The sequence below is a fragment of the Gossypium hirsutum genome, chromosome A08 (assembly GCF_007990345.1).
Source record: "Gossypium hirsutum isolate 1008001.06 chromosome A08, Gossypium_hirsutum_v2.1, whole genome shotgun sequence".
Classification (NCBI taxonomy): domain Eukaryota; kingdom Viridiplantae; phylum Streptophyta; class Magnoliopsida; order Malvales; family Malvaceae; genus Gossypium; species Gossypium hirsutum.
Genome location: NC_053431.1, coordinates 48,400,379 through 48,421,320, shown reverse-complemented (window position 1 = coordinate 48,421,320; position 20,942 = coordinate 48,400,379).

The window sequence follows — 20,942 nt, the reverse complement described above, 5'->3', positions numbered from 1 at the left end:
TTTTGAAACTCAAGAATACTCTTCCTTGATGATTGATATTGTGACAGCCCTAATTTGACCCTAGTCAGAAAGTGGTTTCGGGACCACAAAATCGAGTCATAAAAATAATTAACCGTTATATTTTATGCTTATTGTATGTGAACATGCATGTGTGAAAGATACATACCTTAATTTTGTTATTCGAATGTGAAATTTATTAAATAGGATTTATGTGAGACAATTGTGAAATGTGATAGCTAAATTGTAAAGTGGTCTATTAATGCATGTTGTCAAAAGGTAGACTTGCATGTCAAATTAGCCACTTTTTTTAGTGGCCGGCCATGATATATTAATATATATTATATGTGTTTTATATTAGCATTTTAATATACAAAATAAATAAGAAAATAAGATAAAGAGTTAGTGGGAGGAAAAACCAAAGTGAATCAATTTTTACTCCTCCATTGCCGTAGCTTGAAGTGAGGAAGAAGGAAATTTTTGCTTAAATTTTCAGCTTAGGTGATGGCTATAATGAGGTAAGTACTAAGAAATTCTTGAAAAAATTATGCATAGTTTGGATGATTGGTTTGAATGCTACCTATTCCATGTTTTAAATTTGGGTTATTTGGGGGTATGAAATTCGGTCAAGAAGCTAGAACTTTTAGTATATATATATTTCTTTATTAAATTGGATAGTAATGTGGAGAATGATGAATTGTTAAATTGCTTTTAACTTGAAGGTAGAGGTTAGAATGTGTTTTAGGGAGATGCCGAATGTGGTTATTGTAGGTATCTTAAGAAATAATATTGGGGCTTGAGTTGCTAACAATCGGTTAAGGACTATGAGGATTAAAAATTTCGGTATGATGTATAGGTGTTAATTACCATGTAATTAGATGATTTGAAGATTAAGTAGTGGCTTAAATTCTTAGTGGCAAATGACTATTATGGTGAAATGCAAATGTTAATATTTAGTTGCTAGTGTTTATATGTGTGTTAGCCGAATTTGAATTTGAATAATGATTTGAGCACAATGTGTTGTATTGATATTATGCTTAAGTGAAATTATAGATATATATATAATGAAATTGATTGGTGATACACATGTTTAAATAATATGTATGCAAATGATGTGTGAAAGAGTGAATTAGTAATAATTTGTTTGGGACAACAGCAGTAATGTGATTTTGGAAAATCACCATAAATTGTGGGAGTTGAGTTAGAATCTGAATAAATTATGTAATTAAATCTTGATGAGTCTAGTTTCTTATAAAAGAAACTATAAAAGCAAAAGAATTGCCGATAATGAGATATTTGAAGTAATGTGGGACAGAGTCAAAATGACTTCTAGATCCCATGTTCTGTATTTATAAAATCACTATAAAACGTATAAAAATAGTCAAATGATGAAATTTATATGCTTAGACTCCTTAATGAGTCTAGTTTAAATGAAATAAATAAGAACATGTTTTGAATTTTGTACAATGAGAAATTCATTTCGTAGTGAAGAGTGGTCAGATTAGTCAAATAGTGAAACAACGGAAACTTTAGGAAAAATCTGGTATTGATTGGCTAAACTAAAAATTATGAAAATTTTATGGATAAAATATAAATGAGACTATTTTCAAGTAAAATTTACGTCAATTGATTTGGAGTTTCGTAGCTCTAGTTATAAATAATTTAGTGACTGTTTCTCAGGAAGTCAGCTTATAGTGAAATTGTGATTATATTGTAAACATTGATAAAAATATGCTAATCAATTGCTTATTGATTTCTTATAAGCTTACTATAATCTGTATATGTGAAAGTCGAATATATATGTATTATATTCTGAAAATAATATTTGAATAGTCGATTAATGATTAGTTTAAAAATTGTTGAATTAAAGCTCAAGAGCATAGGGGGCAATTTCGAATAAGGGAAAAGAGAAAGTAACCGAGTAGCCATTTCACAACCGTTCAAATATATCCGAGGTAAGTTTTAAGTAGTTTCCTTTAGTATATAATTGATGATGCCACTATAAGAGTATAGTAGGTAAATTGTCATCTTTGGCTTGCACTTGAATTAAGATGTATAATAGATAATGCATGTATATGACTTATATTTTGATGGCCACTATGAATTTAAGATTAAATGATGAAGAGAATGAGTGATATGAGATATAACCATTGAGCTGAAATGTGAATGATGATGTGTGTATCGAGTTTATATTCGAATGTAATATACGACTATTAAGTGATAAGGAGACTGAGATGTGTTATGATCAAATGTGTATGAGATTGAAAATATCCGGACATGAGGTCCGCAGGCTATATGCTGGAAAAATATCCGGACATGAGGTCCGCAGGCTATATGCTAGAAATATATCCGGACTTGAGGTCCGCAGGCTACGTGCTGGAAAAATATTCGGGTTAAAGACCCGCAGGCTTACGCTAGTAATGTATTCCGAGCTCTAAGATTTGACAGAACTAATACCAGTAAGTTAAATAAGATTTCGACTTTGAATATCAGTGGTAAACATCGTTGCGTAAGTATTATATGTTTTACATGTTAAGGTTCGTGTTATGTGCTTATATTTGAATTGATTTTTAAGTGATTTACTAGCATCAAGGCACGATATATATATATGTGTGTGTGTGAATGAATTCAGTATTTGAGGATAAGAAAATAATACAATTGGTTGATGTAAGTCACCATATGAAAGAATGTGATTATAGGTATTAGTATAATCTATATAAATAGTGAAATATGTACAAGAAGTCTTGTGTATAAATACATACATATTCAGCCAAAGGGTTTTGTAACTAATGTACTAGTGTATATTTGGTCAAGTGAATTACAATTAGAATACAAGTTTTGTGATATTCAATGTTCAATTTTAATAACAGGCCTAACTAGTATGAATTGCTTAAAACTTACTAAGCCTCGAAAGCTTACTCTGTTTCTTGTCTCTCTATTTTCTAGATCGTTGATTTTTTGCCACCGACGCAGGGATCGTCAGCAGTTCATCGTACTATCGAATTTGTTGGTACAGTTATTTGGTCTCGATATGGCATGTATAGGTTGGACTGTTGACAAAATTATATTTTGTAATTTGTAAATATCTTGGCCGTATGAAAATAGCACCGATGACTTATAAATCTGTATGTATTCAGTTCGATTTATGCTTGGGTTGGTAGATTATGTGATTGAAATTAAATGTTTAGCTTGGTAATACCTCATTGCCTATACTGATGATCGGACACGGGCTAGGGGTGTTACATTTTATTGGTATCAGAGCTACGGTTTAGTCGATTCTAGGACTAACGTAGAGTGTTTGAGTCTAGCTATACATGTCATATAGTATTAATATGATAGTATGATGAATTCTGACAATTGAAAATGTGTTTTCGTATAGTAATGGATCCCATCCCAATCGAGCGGTAGCCGATGATGTTGAGAGTATAGCGCCTGCTCCCGCGCATGGGACAGCGCCGATGGACTCTCAACCTATTGCAAGCAATCAGAACAACGAGGCTAGATAGGCTTTTTATTGTGACACCCCTAATTTGACCCTAGTTGGAAAGCGGTTTCGGGACCGCTAAACTGAGTAACCAAATTATTTGAACATGATATTTATTGTCTAAAATAAATGTGTGAAAATTTTAAGCTTCGATTTAGTAAATTTCATGTGAATTTAGTCAAACTTATGTGTGACATTTTTGAAATGTGATAGATCAAAACATAAGGACCTATTAGTGCATGTTGAAAAAGGGGGGACTTGCATGTCAATTTTCCCCCCCATCTAGTAGTGGTCGGCCATGACATTAGGATGGACAAAGGGTGATGGGTAAAACATGTCATAGACATGTTGTGTTGGTGCATCATGGGAGGAAACAATAAAATAAAGAGCATGGGCAATAAAATATTAGTGTTAGTAGGATGAGAAACAAAAAAAAAAGAAAGGATATGTGTGATTGTCCCCCCCCTTGCCGTGAGTTGAAGGAAAGAAAACAAAAAAAAAAGTGTTCATCCTTTGGTTCATCCTTGGCCGAAAATTTTAAGGAGGAAGGAAGAAGAAAGATTGAAGAGGTTCGGCCATGCATGTAACTAGGCTAAGGTATGTTTGATGATGTTCCATGAGATGCATGCATGTTTTAGTTGTTAGCTTGAGTTCTACCTAGCCCATGGTCTAAATCTTGCTATGTGATGGAAATGACACTCGGCCATGGATGCATCATTCTTGCTTGGTGTTGATGTTGTGTTCGTGAGATATCAAGTTATTTTTGTGACCAAGTTGAGATTTGAATTTTTGGAATGAGTAAGGTTTTCGGTTATGTTGTTTTGTATGAGTAATGGATTGTTGAGTTCATGCTATTATGAATAAAATTGATTAAGAGAGGCTTGAGATAATTAAATATGCATGTTGGTGGTAAGATGAGCATTCGGTTTTTATCAGGAAGCATAGGAAGCTTGTTAAAGTTGAATTTTAGAAAAGTTAAATGTGTGTGTGCTTGTGCTAGTGCCGAATGTGCCTAGGGTGATTTAGCATTGGGTTTGGTGTTATATGAATTGAGTTTTATGGTTTTGGATTTTTAATTGTTGCTAAATACTTTGAATAATATATGTATGTGGCTTTGAAATGTGAAACTCGGCCAAGTGGTTATAAGCATGATTTTAGAGATTCAATGATATTCGGCCGATTTGAATAATTCATGGCACCCCAAGCAAATTAGTTTTAGATGTTAATAAATATTGAAATTATTTAAAAGCATATTACCGAATGTGATTTTAGTCAATGATTCGGTTATGAGTGGTGATTTGTTTTATAATTAGCCGAATGTGTAAATGTATACTATGAGGTGGTTTAGCTTAAAGAAAATTAAGGTGCTCGGAAGGTGATTGTCGTGGATAGTTTAAGTAATGAAATTTAATTTGTTTTATGTAAAGTGATGACATTGCTGTTTGCAAATTTGAAGTTAAAAATTGTTGATTGAGCATCAAGAGCTTATGGAAACAAAGTCGGATCGTGGAAAAAGGGAAATTGGTCGAATAGTCGGAATTGACGTACATTAGCGTTCGAGGTAAGTTTTAAGTATTAAAGCCTATAATGTGATTGAGTATGATATGTTAAGCACATATTAAAAGAATCATAACTCTATTGTAAATTTTTATTCATATAGCCTAATGGCTATTATGAAGTATAGGTAAGTTATTGATATGATATGTTGCCAAATGGATATGATATTATGAAGTGCTAAAAGGATATGTCAGAAGAGTAAAATTGTGATAAACCTGCTCAGGACAGCAGCAGTAACGTGACTTTAGAAAATCACCATAAATTTATGGATTTGAATTAGAGGCTGAATGAGACATGAAATTAAAGCTTAATGAGTCTAGTTTCTTATAAAAGAAACCGTGTAAGCAAAGGAATTTCCGATAATGAGAAACATAAAGTTGTGTGAGACAGCACAGAATGACACTGTAATCCTCTGTTCTGTTTTTAGAAAATCATTATAAATTGTACAAAAATGGTTATAAGATAAAATTTATATGCTTGGACTCCTTAATGAGTCTAGTTTCAAATTAAGTCAAATACAACACATTTTGAATTCTGTAAAATGATAAATTTGATTCGTAGTGAAGAGTGGTCAGATTAGTCAAACGGTGAAACAGGGGAAACTTTAAGAAAAATCTGGTATTGATTGGCCAAACCTAAAATTCTGGAAATTTTATGCATGGAATATATACGAGTCTATATTCAGGAAAAATTAACGGAAAGTGATTTGGAGTTTTGTAGCTCCAGTTATAAATAATTTAGTGACTATTGCTCAGGAAAAACAGCTTGTGCTGAATTTTAGATTGTGTTGTAAACCTTGAAAAACTTGTTTTAGTTGCTTATAAGCTATTGATTAAACCCATACGTGAATTCTAAATGGTGATATTGGAAAATGATAGATGTAGGTTCAGCCAAGACAGTGTGTATACGTGAAAGTATATGTGGTATGTGAAGTATATTTGGATAATTGTGATGTGAATACATGAAAATCTATATTTTAATTTAGGATTCTATGTGATGGATGTGAACATGCATATATGTGATAAGGCCTAATGGCCGATGTGATGAATGTGAAAGTGTATATATGTGATAAGGCCTAATGGCCGATGTGATGAATGTGAAAGTGTATATATATGTGATAAGGCCTAATGGCCGATGTGATGAATGTGAAAGTGTATATATGTGATAAGGCCTAATGGCCGATGTGATGAATGTGAAAGTGTATATATGTGACAGGGCCGAGTGGCCAACGTGATGGATGTGAAAGTGTATAAATGTGATAAGTCCCGAAGGGCATTTGTGTCAGTACTATATCCGGGTTAAAACCCCGCAGGCTTTATGCGAGAATATTATCACTGATTAATGTCCGTAAGCTTCGTGCTCGTACTATATCCGAGCTCTAAAGACCCGATGACTACGTGTGGGAATTTTGTCTGGGTAAGACCCGATAACTTCGTGTGGAGATTATGTCCGGGTAAGACTTCGTAATAAGAATTGCTTATAAATATATTCAATGCGAAAGGTTAAACAGGTATGTACTCCAAGTTTATATGTGAGCTTGATTTGCACTAAATCATAAGGTAGTTATGTGATGCATACGAGAGCAATCTATGAGACTATTCCTATGATTATGTGAGATCGGATCAGTGTGAGAGGTGATGTGAAATCATACGATATATCTATGTCACATGAGCTCACTTTTATGTGAAAGTTTATCTGCCTATTGTATATGGTGAGATGTGCATATTCGGTAAAGGGATGGTATGCCCGAAGGAAGAGTGAAATAAAAATACGAACAACTATGTTATAATTTGATTGTTATCTGTTGACACTGCTTAAAACTTACTAAGCATTGTAATGCTTACTCCGTTTACTCTGTTTCCTCTGTTTTATAGATCTCATTGCGAAGCTACAGGCTCGGGGATCGTCAATAACTAGTCACACTATCACTATCCACTGTTTGGTACTGCTATGTTTTGGATTATCTTATGGCATGTATAAAATAGACTAGTGGCGGAAGAATATTTTGGTTAATGTATATAGCCATGCGAAAATGGCTTATATATGTTTGAGCATAATGTTATAATCATTTGGTATAGAATGGTTAATCACTATCATAATTTGTGTTATTTATGCTAAAAGGGCTAGTTGAATCATGGAAACTATGAAATAGGTAAAGTCTACCTTAAAGGCAGATGCTGGCAGCAGCAGTGATGTAGATTTGGAAAATCACAAAAAATAGTAGGATTGGAATTAAATAATGAATAAATTATGTAAATCAACCTTGATGAATCTATTTTCATAGGAAAGTAACGAAACGATCATATGGATAGTATGTTAAGAGATATTCAGGTTCTCGTGAGACAGGGCCAGAACGGTTTCTGGATTCCCTGTTCCGACTTTGGAAATTCATTATAAATTAACCAGAGATAATTAGGAGTCATTCCATATATGTATAGATTCCTCTCTTAGTCTAGTTTCTATAGAAACAAACGGCATCAGTATTGAAGCTCTGTGCAGGGAGATATCCAAGTCGTAATACGCAAAGGTCAGTGTAGTCGATCCCTGTAACATGGGAGACTTTGACTAATAAACTGTACTAATTGGCCCGACCAAAAATTCTAGAAAGAAATATGTATATGGGCATATGAGTCTAGTTTCAGGCAAAAATTACGAAACTGATTTTCGAGTTGTGAAACTCAAGATATGATTTTTAAGGTGACAGTGTCGCAGTTAGCCAACTGCCTGGAAAATTTTAAAATGGACTGCGATAGTAAGCGAATTTAGTCTGTGAACCCCTCATGTCTGACTCCGGTGACGGTTACGGGATAGGGGTGTTACAATTTTATTGGTATCAGAGCTACGGTTTAGTCGATTCTAGGACTAACGTAGCACGCGTGAGTCTATTTATACATGCCATAAAGTGATAAAATGATAGTGTGATGATTTTTGGCTATTAAAATGTGTTTGTTGTATTGTAATGAATCTTGATCCCGATCGAGCTGTAGCAAGCTTCTGACTATGAGAATTTGCGATATAACTTCATTTAGATATGCCTAAATTATTAAGTTGATCAGGTACGTATCATGTACTCGTATTTGAATTTCGATTTGGATTGAACTATAAGGGTATAAGTGATGCAATTTTGAAGGAGTGTTATGACTATAAATGTGATTTTTGTATGTGGCTATGGAACTGGAAGTTGAATGGTCAATAAGTATGTTGTGTTTGTATTCAAGTAATGTAAATGATATACTAATGTGTATTGCTATATCTGTATATGTATGTAGAGACGAAATTGTCGAATGTAAAAAGGCAGTGAAGCGTATAGAGTGGTTGGTTTTCAGCACTAAGTGTGCGGGCAATAAGTGTTCACGGTTGTGAGATTGGCACTAACTGTGCGGGCAATAAGTGTTCACGGTTGTGAGATTGGCACTAAGTGTGCGGGCTTGAAATGCATGGCACTAAGTGTGCAAGTTTAAAGTACATGGCACTAAGTGTGCGTGGTTGATTATTAAGCACTATGTGTGCGAACCCACTATATATATATATTTTCTATCAATTATTTATATTAAGGGTGCGACCTTATCGAGTCGATTTCGGATAGCGGAAAGGGGTAAGTTCTTGAGTAATAGAGCTTAAATTATGATTTGATTAGATCATGTTTTAAGCAAATCAAAATCATGCTCTTTGTGTGTGGCTATTGAGCCGAAATTGCAAGAATGATAAGTGTCTTGTGTTTGAGTTTTGCTAACGAAAATGAAATACGAATGTGCCATGATTTGTTGTTAAATGTGCATGGTTATTTGAATGATGTCCGGGCTAAGTCCCGAAGGCTTTGTGCTAAGTGACCATATCCGGACTAAGTTCCGAAGAGCATTCGTGCTAGTGATGTATCCGGGCTAAGTCCCGAGGAGCATTCGTGCTAGTGATATATCCGGGCTAAGTCCCGAGGATCATTCGTGCTAGTGATATATCCGGACTAAGTTCCGAAGAGCATTCGTGCTAGTGATGTATTCGGGCTAAGTCCCGAGGAGCATTCGTGCTAGTGATATATCCGGGCTAAGTCCCGAGGAGCATTCGTGCTAGTGATATATCCGGGCTAAGTCCCGAGGAGCATTCGTGCTAGTGATGTATCCGGGCTAAGTTTCGAAGAGCATTCGTGCTAGTAATATATCCGTGCTAAACCTCGAAGAGTAATCATGCTGGTGACGTGTATTCGGGCCTTCGTGCCTAGTAGGCTTCGTGCCGGTAATTTGAGCAAAGTTTAAGTGCTCATTACTATACAAATTCAAATTTAAATGAGATGATATGTTTAAAAGTGTACATACATGATGTTTATAGACTTGGTTAAGTCATATCAATGTGTATTAACGAATTAATAAGAGCGCTATGTATGTGAATAATTAGAGGCACTGTGTGTGTGCGAATTCCTTTAACCGAGCACTATGAGTGCGAGATCGGTCAGTGGGCACTAAGTGTGTGAAGTGGAATTCATGTAAGACCTCGTTTGGGACGAAGGCATTGATTTGAGATAGTGTTTAAGACCATGTCTGGGACATGGCATCGGCTCGATATGTGAGAATATGTAAGACCATATCTAGGATATGGCATTGTAAGAGCTATATGTGCTATTGCTGAATGGACACTATTTTGTTAATCTTGTTCAAGAAATTATTTTGATTAAGTTTCGACATTCGAAAGTTTGAAAGAATTTTTGATGAATGTTGATAATTTTGGATATACGAGTTATGCGCTAGAATAAATCTCATGCCAGTGTATTATATTAGGCTTTATGCCTATTCGACTGTATACGGGTAACGTTAACTATGATTGAATGTGCTAAATGAACTAAATGTTCAGGTACGTGGAAGTTGACTTTTCTTTTGGAAATGAGTTAAGTTGAATATTGAGATGTGATAAAGTTATAAAGGATATTTATTGGGATGTTTGAGTATATGTGTACTTTCGGTTAGGTTACAGCTTATTCATGAATGAAAATGTGGGTTGATGATGTGAATTATACATGTTAATATGTGCTTAATATGTGTTTGAAATGCATTTGTGAATTAAGTTAAGTGATTATTGCTTATGAAATCAAGAAAATGAGATATTTGTGCATACCTGTAGAAATGTTTATGTATTTGTTTTAAGATAAGAAAATGATTTTATAGATCGATGCGAAATCAATAATGAATTACAATTGCTATCGATGAGCTAATGTTTATATGCATATAATTCAATAAGAGGACGTTATCCTAAACTATGCATCGGTGGAAATTTTCGGGGACGAAAATCCCTAAAGGGGGGGAGAGTTGTGACACCCCTAATTTGACCCTAGTCGGAAAGCGGTTTCGGGACCGCTAAACTGAGTAACCAAATTATTTGAACATGATATTTATTGTCTAAAATAAATGTGTGAAAATTTTAAGCTTCGATTTAGTAAATTTCATGTGAATTTAGTCAATAGGACTTATGTGTGACATTTTTGAAATGTGATAGATCAAAACATAAGGACCTATTAGTGCATGTTGAAAAAGGGGGGACTTGCATGTCAACTTTCCCCCCCATCTAGTAGTGGCCGGCCATGACATTAGGATGGACAAAGGGTGATGGGCAAAACATGTCATAGACATGTTGTGTTGGTGCATCATGGGAGGAAACAATAAAATAAAGAGCATGGGCAATAAAATATTAGTGTTAGTAGGATGAGAAACAAAAAAAAAGAAAGGATATGTGTGATTGTCCCCCCCCTTGCCGTGAGTTGAAGGAAAGAAAAACAAAAAAAAAGTGTTCATCCTTTGGTTCATCCTTGGCCGAAAATTTTAAGGAGGAAGGAAGAAGAAAGATTGAAGAGGTTCGGCCATGCATGTAACTAGGCTAAGGTATGTTTGATGATGTTCCATGAGATGCATGCATGTTTTAGTTGTTAGCTTGAGTTCTACCTAGCCCATGGTCTAAATCTTGCTATGTGATGGAAATGACACTCGGCCATGGATGCATCATTCTTGCTTGGTGTTGATGTTGTGTTGGTGAGATATCAAGTTATTTTTGTGACCAAGTTGAGATTTGAATTTTTGGAATGAGTAAGGTTTTCGGTTATGTTGTTTTGTATGAGTAATGGATTGTTGAGTTCATGCTATTATGAATAAAATTGATTAAGAGAGGCTTGAGATAATTAAATATGCATGTTGGTGGTAAGATGAGCATTCGGTTTTTATCATGGAAGCATAGGAAGCTTGTTAAAGTTGAATTTTAGAAAAGTTAAATGTGTGTGTGCTTGTGCTAGTGCCGAATGTGCCTAGGGTGATTTAGCATTGAGTTTGGTGTTATATGAATTGAGTTTTATGGTTTTGGATTTTTAAGTGTTGTTAAATACTTTGAATAATATATGTATGTGGCTTTGAAATGTGAAACTCGGCCAAGTGGTTATAAGCATGATTTTAGAGATTCAATGATATTCGGCCGATTTGAATAATTCATGGCACCCCAAGCAAATTAGTTTTAGATGTTAATAAATATTGAAATTATTTAAAAGCATATTACCGAATGTGATTTTAGTCAATGATCCGGTTATGAGTGGTGATTTGTTTTATAATTAGCCGAATGTGTAAATGTATACTATGAGGTGGTTTAGCTTAAAGAAAATTAAGGTGCTCGGAAGGTGATTGTCGTGGATAGTTTAAGTAATGAAATTTAATTTCTGTTATGTAAAGTGATGACATTGCTGTTTGCAAATTTGAAGTTAAAAATTGTTGATTGAGCATCAAGAGCTTATGGAAACAAAGTCGGATCGTGGAAAAAGGGAAATTGGTCGAATAGTCGGAATTGACGTACATTAGCGATCGAGGTAAGTTTTAAGTATTAAAGCCTATAATGTGATTGAGTATGATATGTTAAGCACATATTAAAAGAATCATAACTCTATTGTAAATTTTTATGCATATAGCCTAATGGCTATTATGAAGTATAGGTAAGTTATTGATATGATATGTTGCCAAATGGATATGATATTATGAAGTGCTAAAAGGATATGTCAAAAGAGTAAAATTGTGATAAACCTGCTCAGGACAGCAGCAGTAACGTGACTTTAGAAAATCACCATAAATTTATGGATTTGAATTAGAGGCTGAATGAGACATGAAATTAAAGCTTAATAAGTCTAGTTTCTTATAAAAGAAATTGTGTAAGCAAAGGAATTTCCGATAATGAGAAACTTAAAGTTGTGTGAGACAGCACAGAATGACACTGTAATCCTCTGTTCTGTTTTTAGAAAATCATTATAAATTGTACAAAAATGGTTATAAGATAAAATTTATATGCTTAGACTCCTTAATGAGTCTAGTTTCAAATGAAGTCAAATACAACACATTTTGAATTCTGTAAAATGATAAATTTGATTCGTAGTGAAGAGTGGTCAGATTAGTCAAACGGTGAAACAGGGGAAACTTTAAGAAAAATCTGGTATTGATTGGCCAAACCTAAAATTCTGGAAATTTTATGGATGGAATATATACGAGTCTATATTCAGGAAAAATTAACGGAAAGTGATTTGGACTTTTGTAACTCCAGTTATAAATAATTTAGTGACTATTGCTCAGGAAAAACAGCTTGTGCTGAATTTTAGATTGTGTTGTAAACCTTGGTAAACTTGTTTTAGTTGCTGATAAGCTATTGATTAAACCCATACGTGAATTCTAAATTGTGATATTGGAAAATGATAGATGTAGATTCAGCCAAGACAGTGTGTATACGTGAAAGTATATGTGGTATGTGAAGTATATTTGGATAATTGTGATGTGAATACATGAAAATCTATATTTTAATTTAGGATTCTATGTGATGGATGTGAACATGCATATATGTGATAAGGCCTAATGGCCGATGTGATGAATGTGAAAGTGTATATATGTGATAAGGCCTAATGGCCGATGTGATGAATGTGAAAGTGTATATATATGTGATAAGGCCTAATGGCCGATGTGATGAATGTGAAAGTGTATATATGTGATAAGGCCTAATGGCCGATGTGATGAATGTGAAAGTGTATATATGTGATAAGGCCTAATGGCCGATGTGATGAATGTGAAAGTGTATATATGTGACAGGGCCGAGTGGCCAACGTGATGGATGTGAAAATGTATAAATGTGATAAGTCCCGAAGGGCATTTGTGTCAGTACTATATCCGGGTTAAAACCCCGCAGGCTTTATGCGAGAATATTATCACTGTTTAATGTCCGTAAGCTTCGTGCTCGTACTATATCCGAGCTCTAAAGACCCGATGACTACGTGTCGGAATTTTGTCCGGGTAAGACTCGATAACTTCGTGTGGAGATTATGTCCGGGTAAGACTTCGTAATAAGAATTGCTTATAAATATATTCAATGCGAAAGGTTAAACAGGTATGTACTCCAAGTTTATATGTGAGCTTGATTTGCACTAAATCATAAGGTAGTTATGTGATGCATACGAGAGCAATCTATGAGACTATTCCTATGATTATGTGACATCGGATCAGTGTGAGAGGTGATGTGAAATCATACGATATATCTATGTCACATGAGCTCACTTTTATGTGAAAGTTTATCTACCTATTGTATATGATGAGATGTGCATATTCGGTAAAGGGATGGTATGCCCGAAGGAAGAGTGAAATAAAATACGAACAACTATGTTATAATTTGATTGTTATCTGTTGACACTGCTTAAAACTTACTAAGCATTGTAATGCTTACTCCGTTTACTCTGTTTCCTCTGTTTTATAGATCTCATTGCGAGGCTACAGGCTCGGGGATCGTCAGCAACTAGTCACACTATCACTATCCACTGTTTGGTACTGCTATGTTTTGGATTATCTTATGGCATGTATAAAATAGACTAGTGGCGGAAGAATATTTTGGTTAATGTATATAGCCATGCGAAAATGGCTTATATATGTTTGAGCATAATGTTATAATCATTTGGTATGGAATGGTTAATCACTATCATAATTTGTGCTATTTATGCTAAAAGGGCTAGTTGAATCATGGAAACTATGAAATAGGTAAAGTCTACCTTAAAGGCAGATGCTGGCAGCAGCAGTGATGTAGATTTGGAAAATCACAAAAAATAGTAGGATTGGAATTAAATAATGAATAAATTATGTAAATGAACCTTGATGAATCTATTTTCATAGGAAAGTAACGAAACGATCATATGGATAGTATGTTAAGAGATATTCAGGTTCTCGTGAGACAGGGCCAGAACGGTTTCTGGATTCCCTGTTCCGACTTTGGAAATTCATTATAAATTAACCAGAAATAATTAGGAGTCATGCCATATATTTATAGATTCCTCTCTGAGTCTAGTTTCTATAGAAACAAACGGCATCAGTATTGAAGCTCTGTGCAGGGAGATATCCAAGTCGTAATGCGCAAAGGTCAGTGTAGTCGATCCCTGTAACATGGGAGACTTTGACTAATAAACTGTACTAATTGGCCAGACCAAAAAGTCTAGAAAAAAATATGTAGATGAGCATATGAGTCTAGTTTCAGGGAAAAATTACGAAACTGATTTTCGAGTTGTGAAACTCAAGATATGATTTTTAAGGTGACAGTGTCGCAGTTAGCCAACTGCCTGGAAAATTTTAAAATGGACTGCGATAGTAAGCGAATTTAGTCTGTGAACCCCTCGTGTCCGACTCCGGCGACGGTTACGGGATAGGGGTGTTACATTTATAGTGTGATGAATGATTGGTTCAACCAATACATTCGAACTAATACGGATGTCCCATAACCCCCACTCCCGAATAATACGCCCCCTGCACCTACGATACCTCCGATAATTGATCAAACGAGGTTAAATAAGCCTCCGGTAGACAAAATCTGAAAGCACGGGGCTACTGAATTTAAGGCTACAGATAGCGATGATGCTGAGCAAGCTGAATTTTGGTTGGACAATACTATCCGAGTATTCGATGAACTATCTTGCACACCCGATGAATGCCTGAAATGTGCCATATCTCTGCTACATGATTCTGCCTATTACTGGTGGAATACATTGGTTTCTGTTGTGCCTAAAGAACGGGTGACGTGGGAATTCTTCCAGATTGAATTCCGAAAAAGTATATCAGTCAGAGGTTCATCGATCAGAAACGAAAAGAATTTCTTGAGCTTAAATAGGGTTCCATGTCAGTTACTGATTATGAACGGAAGTTTGTCAGACTTAGTAGATATGCTCGGGAATGTGTATCGTCTGAGGCTATTATGTGTAAACGTTTTGAAGATGGGCTGAATGAAGATATAAAAATGTTTGTTGGCATTCTTGAAATACGAGAGTTCGTAGTACTTGTCGAGAGAGCTTGCAAAGCCGAAGAGCTCAGTAAAGAGAAAAGAAAAGCTGAAATGGGAACAAGAGAGTTCCGTAAGAGATCTTCGAAAAAGCCCTTCCAGCAGTCACCGAAGAAATTTAGAGATGATACAGGCCGATCTAAAGACACTTCGGGCTTTTCCAGACAAGACCATAATCGACCCCCAGTGAGTACGCGAGCCACTTTGGTTGCCAGTGTTAGAAACAAACGTCGGGACAAAACCGAGTGCAAGTATTATGGTAAATGGAATTCGGGGAGTTGTAGATTTCATGACCACTCCTGTTATAAATGCGAGTCAGCGACCACTTTATCAAAGATTGCCCGAGATTATCCGAACAAAATGTGAATCAGAGTGGGAAACCGAGTAATACTACAGCACAAGGTAGACCACCTAGGAAACGGGGAATGCTAGCGGTAGTCAGAGAGGGTCTAGAGATGTTACAACCAGATTCGAGGCTCGTGCTCCTGCTAGAGCTTATGCTATACGCGCACGCGAGGATGCTTCTTCGCCTGATGTTATTACCAGTACTTTCACTCTCTTTGATTACTGATGTGATTACTTTGATTGACCCTGGTTCTACTCATTCATATGTATGTGAGACTTTAGCATCTAGTAAGACTTTACCTTTTGAGTCTACTGAGTTCGTAATTCGAGTGTCGAATCCCTTGGGTCGATATGTGCTTGTTGACAAGGTATGTAAGAAATGCCCCCTAGTAATCCGAGGTTCCTGTTTTCCGACCGACTTGATGCTTTTACCATTTGATGAATTTGATGTTATTCTTGATATGGATTGGTTGACCGTACATGATGCAGTTGTGAATTGCGAAAGGAAGACCATTGATTTGATATGTGTAAATAATGAGATAATTCGAGTTGAGTCTACTGACTCGAACGGATTGCCAGCAATAATATCCTCGATGTTGGCTCAGAAATATGTAAGAAAGGGGTGTGAAGCATATCTTGCGTACGTACTTGATGGCAAAGAATCAAAAAAGAAACCCGGATTAGTGCCAGTGGTTTGTGAGTATTCAGATGTTTTTTCTAAAGAGTTACCGGGATTACCACCCGTTCGAGAGGTAGAATTTGGCATCGAACTTGTACCTGAGACTACACCAATTTCGGTAGCTTCGTACCGTATGGCACCAACAGAATTGAAAGAATTGAAAACTCAGTTGCAAGAGTTGACGGATAGAAGTTTCGCTCGACTGAGTTTCTCACCTTGGGGTGCACCAGTGTTGTTTGTGAAAAATAAAGATGGAACCATGAGATTGTGCATCGACTATCGTCAGTTGAATAAAGTGACAATAAAGAATAAATATCCGTTACCGCGTATTGATGATTTGTTTGATCAACTGAAGGGAGCCTCAGTGTTTTAAAGATAGATTTGAGATCGGGTTATTATCAGTTGCGAGTTCGAGACTCAGATATACCTAAAACTGCTTTCAGAACTAGATACGGTCACTATGAGTTCTTAGTGATGTTGTTTGGGCTCACTAATGCTACTGCGGTATTTATGGACTTGATGAATTGAATCTTTAGAAAGTGTTTGGATCGGTTTGTAGTTGTGTTTATCGACGACATTTTGGTCTATTCGCGAGATGAAACCGAACATGCCGAGCACTTGAGATTAGTGTTGCAGATTTTACGGGATAAACAGTTATTTGCTAAGTTTAGTAAATGTGAGTTCTGGTTGAGAGAAGTCAGCTTTTTAGGGCATGTGGTATCCGTATCAGGTATTCGTGTTGATCCGAGTAAAATATCAGCCATACTTGATTGGAAGCCTCCGCGAAATATTACTGAAGTTCGGAGCTTTTTGGGACTTGCCGGTTACTACAGACGATTTGTAAAGGGTTTCTCGATGATAGCCACACCAATGACGAAACTACTTCAGAAAGATGTTAAGTTTGAATGGTCAGAAAAATGTGAGAAAAGTTTCGATCAATTGAAAACTTGTTTGACTGAAGCTCCAGTGCTAGTGCAACCCGAATCTGGTAAAGAGTTTGTCATTTACAGTGATGCATCCTTACTTGGGCTAGGTTGTGTGTTGATGCAAGAAGGTTGAGTGGTAGCTTACGCATCGAGGCAATTGAAGCCGCATGAGAAAAACTATCCGACTCATGATCTCGACTTAGCTGCCATCATTTTCGCTTTGAAAATATGGCGACATTACTTGTTTGGAGAGAAGTGCCATGTATATTCGGATCACAAAAGCCTCAAATATTTGATGACATAAAGAGATTTGAATCTGCGACAAAGACGTTGGCTTTAGTTGTTAAAAGATTATGAGCTTGTCATTGACTATCACCCGGGAAAGGCCAACGTGGTTGCTGATGCTTTAAGTCGTAAATCACTGTTTGTTTTGCGAGCAATGAATGTACACCTGTCCGTTTCACCTGATAATGTGTAAGTAGCAGAATTTAAGGCCAAACCATTATTGATTCATCAAATACATGAATCCCAGAAAGTTGACGATGAATTGGTTGCTAAACAAGTTGAATGTGTTTCAAATGTGGAATCAGAGTTTCAAATTGATGACGACGATTGTTTGAGGTTCAGATGTCGACTATGTGTTCCAAGAAATTTGAAACTTATTTCTCTGATTTTAAGCGAGGCTTATAGTAGCCGCATGTCAATCCACCCGGGTAGTACGAAAATATACAACGATCTGAAACGTCAATTTTGGTGGCCTGGTATGAAACAATACATTTCTGAGTTTGTTTCGAAGTGTTTGATATGTCAACAAGTGAAAGCGGAACATCAAGTGCCTTCAGGGTTACTTCAGCCGATCATGATACCCGAATGGAAATGGGATCGAGTCACGATGGATTTTGTATGTGGGTTGCCATTGTCGTCAAGCAAGAAAGATGCGATCTGGGTTGTTGTTGATAGACTGACAAAGTCGGCTCATTTTATTCCTGTACGTACGGATTATTCCCTTGACAAGCTAGCTGAAATGTATGTTTCTCAGATTGTAAGGTTACATGGAGTACCTATTTCTATTGTGTCGGATAGAGATCCTAGATTCACATCGCAATTTTGGAAGAAATTGTTAGAAGCATTGGGTACCAAGTTGCATTTTAGCACCGCTTTTCATCCCCAGACTGATGGTCAATCCGAGCGGATAATTCAGATACTCGAGGATATGTTGAGATGTTGCATCCTTGAGTTTAGAGGTTCATGGGAACGGTATTTACCTCTGATTGAATTCGCTTGCAACAATAGTTTTCAATCAAGCATTAAGATGGCACCTTACGAGGCTTTATATGGTCGTAAATTTCGTACACCGTTGTTTTAGACTGAGCTTAGTGAAAGTAAAATCTTCAGGGTTGATTTGATTAAAGATGCTTAGCAAAAAGTAAAAGTAATCAGTGAAAGTCTGAAAGTAGCTTCAGATCGGCAGAAGTCATACGCAGATTTGAAGCGAAAAGACATTGAATATCAGGTCAGAGACAAAGTGTTTCTTAAAGTTTCACCTTGGAAAAAGGTGCTCAGATTTGGCCGTAAAGGCAAATTGAGTCCGAGGTTCATCGGGCCGTATGAGATATCTGAATGAATTGGGCCAGTCGCATACAGATTGATTTTACCCCCTGAACTTAAAAAGATTCACAACGTTTTTCATGTCTCGATGCATCAACGTTATAGATCCGATCCATCGCACATAATTAATCCATCAGAGGTTGAAATTCAAAATGATTTGAGTTTTGAAGAAGAACCGATTCGTATCCTAGCTCGCGAGGTGAAAGAGTTGCGAAACAAAAAGGTTCCGTTAGTAAAGGTGTTATGGCTCAAACACGGGATCGAATAAGCTACTTGGGAAACCGAGAACTCTATGAAAGAATGATACCCAAATCTATTCACTGGTAAGATTTTCGGGGACAAAAATTCCTTAAGTGGGGGAGAGTTGTGACAGCCCTAATTTGACCCCAGTCGGAAAGTGGTTTTGGGACCACAAAACCGAGTCATAAAAATAATTAACTGTTATATTTTATGCTTATTGTATGTGAACATGCATGTGTGAAAGATACATACCTTAATTTTGTTATTTGAATGTGAAATTTATTAAATAGGACTTATGTGAGACAATTGTGAAATGTGATAGCTAAATTGTAAAGTGGTCTATTAATGCATGTTGTCAAAAAGGTGGACTTGCATGTCAAATTAGCCATTTTTTTTAGTGGCCAGCCATGATATTGATTAATATATATTATATGTGTTTTGTATTAGCATTTTAATATACAAAATAAATAAGAAAATAAGATAAAGAGTTAGTGGGAGGAAAAACCAAAGTGAATCCATTTTTACTCCTCCATTGCCGTAGCTTGAAGTGAGGATGATGGAAATTTTTGCTTAAATTTTCAGCTTAGGTGATGGTTATAATGAGGTAAGTACTAAGAAATTCTTGAAAAAATTATGCATAGTTTGGATGATTGGTTTGAATGCTACCTATTCCATGTTTTAAATTTGGGTTATTTGGGGGTTTGAAATTCGGTCAAGAAGCTAGAAATTTTAGTATATATATTTTTCTTTATTAAATTGGATAGTAATCTGGAGAATGATGAATTGTTAAATTGCTTTTAACTTGAAGGTAGAGGTTAGAATGTGTTTTAGGGAGATGCCGAATGTGGTTATTGTAGGTATCTTAAGAAATAATATTGTGGCTTGAGTTGCTAACAATCGGTTAAGGACTATGAGGATTAAAAATTTCGGTATGATGTATAGGTGTTAATTACCATGTAATTAGATGATTTGAAGATTAAGTAGTGGCTTAAATTCTTAGTGGCAAATGGCAATTGTGGTGAAATGCAAATGTTAATATTTAGTTGCTAGTGTTTATATCTGTGTTAGCCGAATTTGAACTTGAATAATGATTTGAGCACAATGTGTTGTATTGATATTATGCTTAAGTGAAATTATAGATATATATATAATGAAATTTATTGGTGATATACATGTTTAAATAATATGTATGCAAATGATGTGTGAAAGAGTGAATTAGTAATAACCTGTTTGGGACAACAGCAGTAATGTGATTTTGGAAAATCACCATAAATTGTGGGAGTTGAGTTATAACCTGAATAAATTATGTAATTAAAGATTGATGAGTCTAGTTTCTTATAAAAGAAACTATAAAAGCAAAAGAATTGCCGATAATGAGATATTTGAAGTAATGTGGGACAGAGTCAAAATGACTTCTAGATCCCCTGTTCTTTATTTATAAAACCACTGTAAAATGTATAAAAATAGTCAAATGATGAAATTTATATTCTTAGACTTCTTAATGAGTCTAGTTTCAAATTAAATAAACAAGAACATGTTTCGAATTCTGTACAATGATAAATTTATTTCGTAGTGAAGAGTGGTCAGATTAGTCAAACAATAAAACAAGGGAAAGTTTAGGAAAAATATGGTATTGATTGGCTAAACCAAGAATTATTAAAATTTTATGGATAAAAGAGAAATGAGTCTATTTTCAAGGAAAATTTACGGAAATTGATTTGGAGTTTTTTACCTCTAGTTATAAATAATTTAGTGACTGTTTCTCAGGAAGTCAGCTTATAGTGAAATTGTGATTATA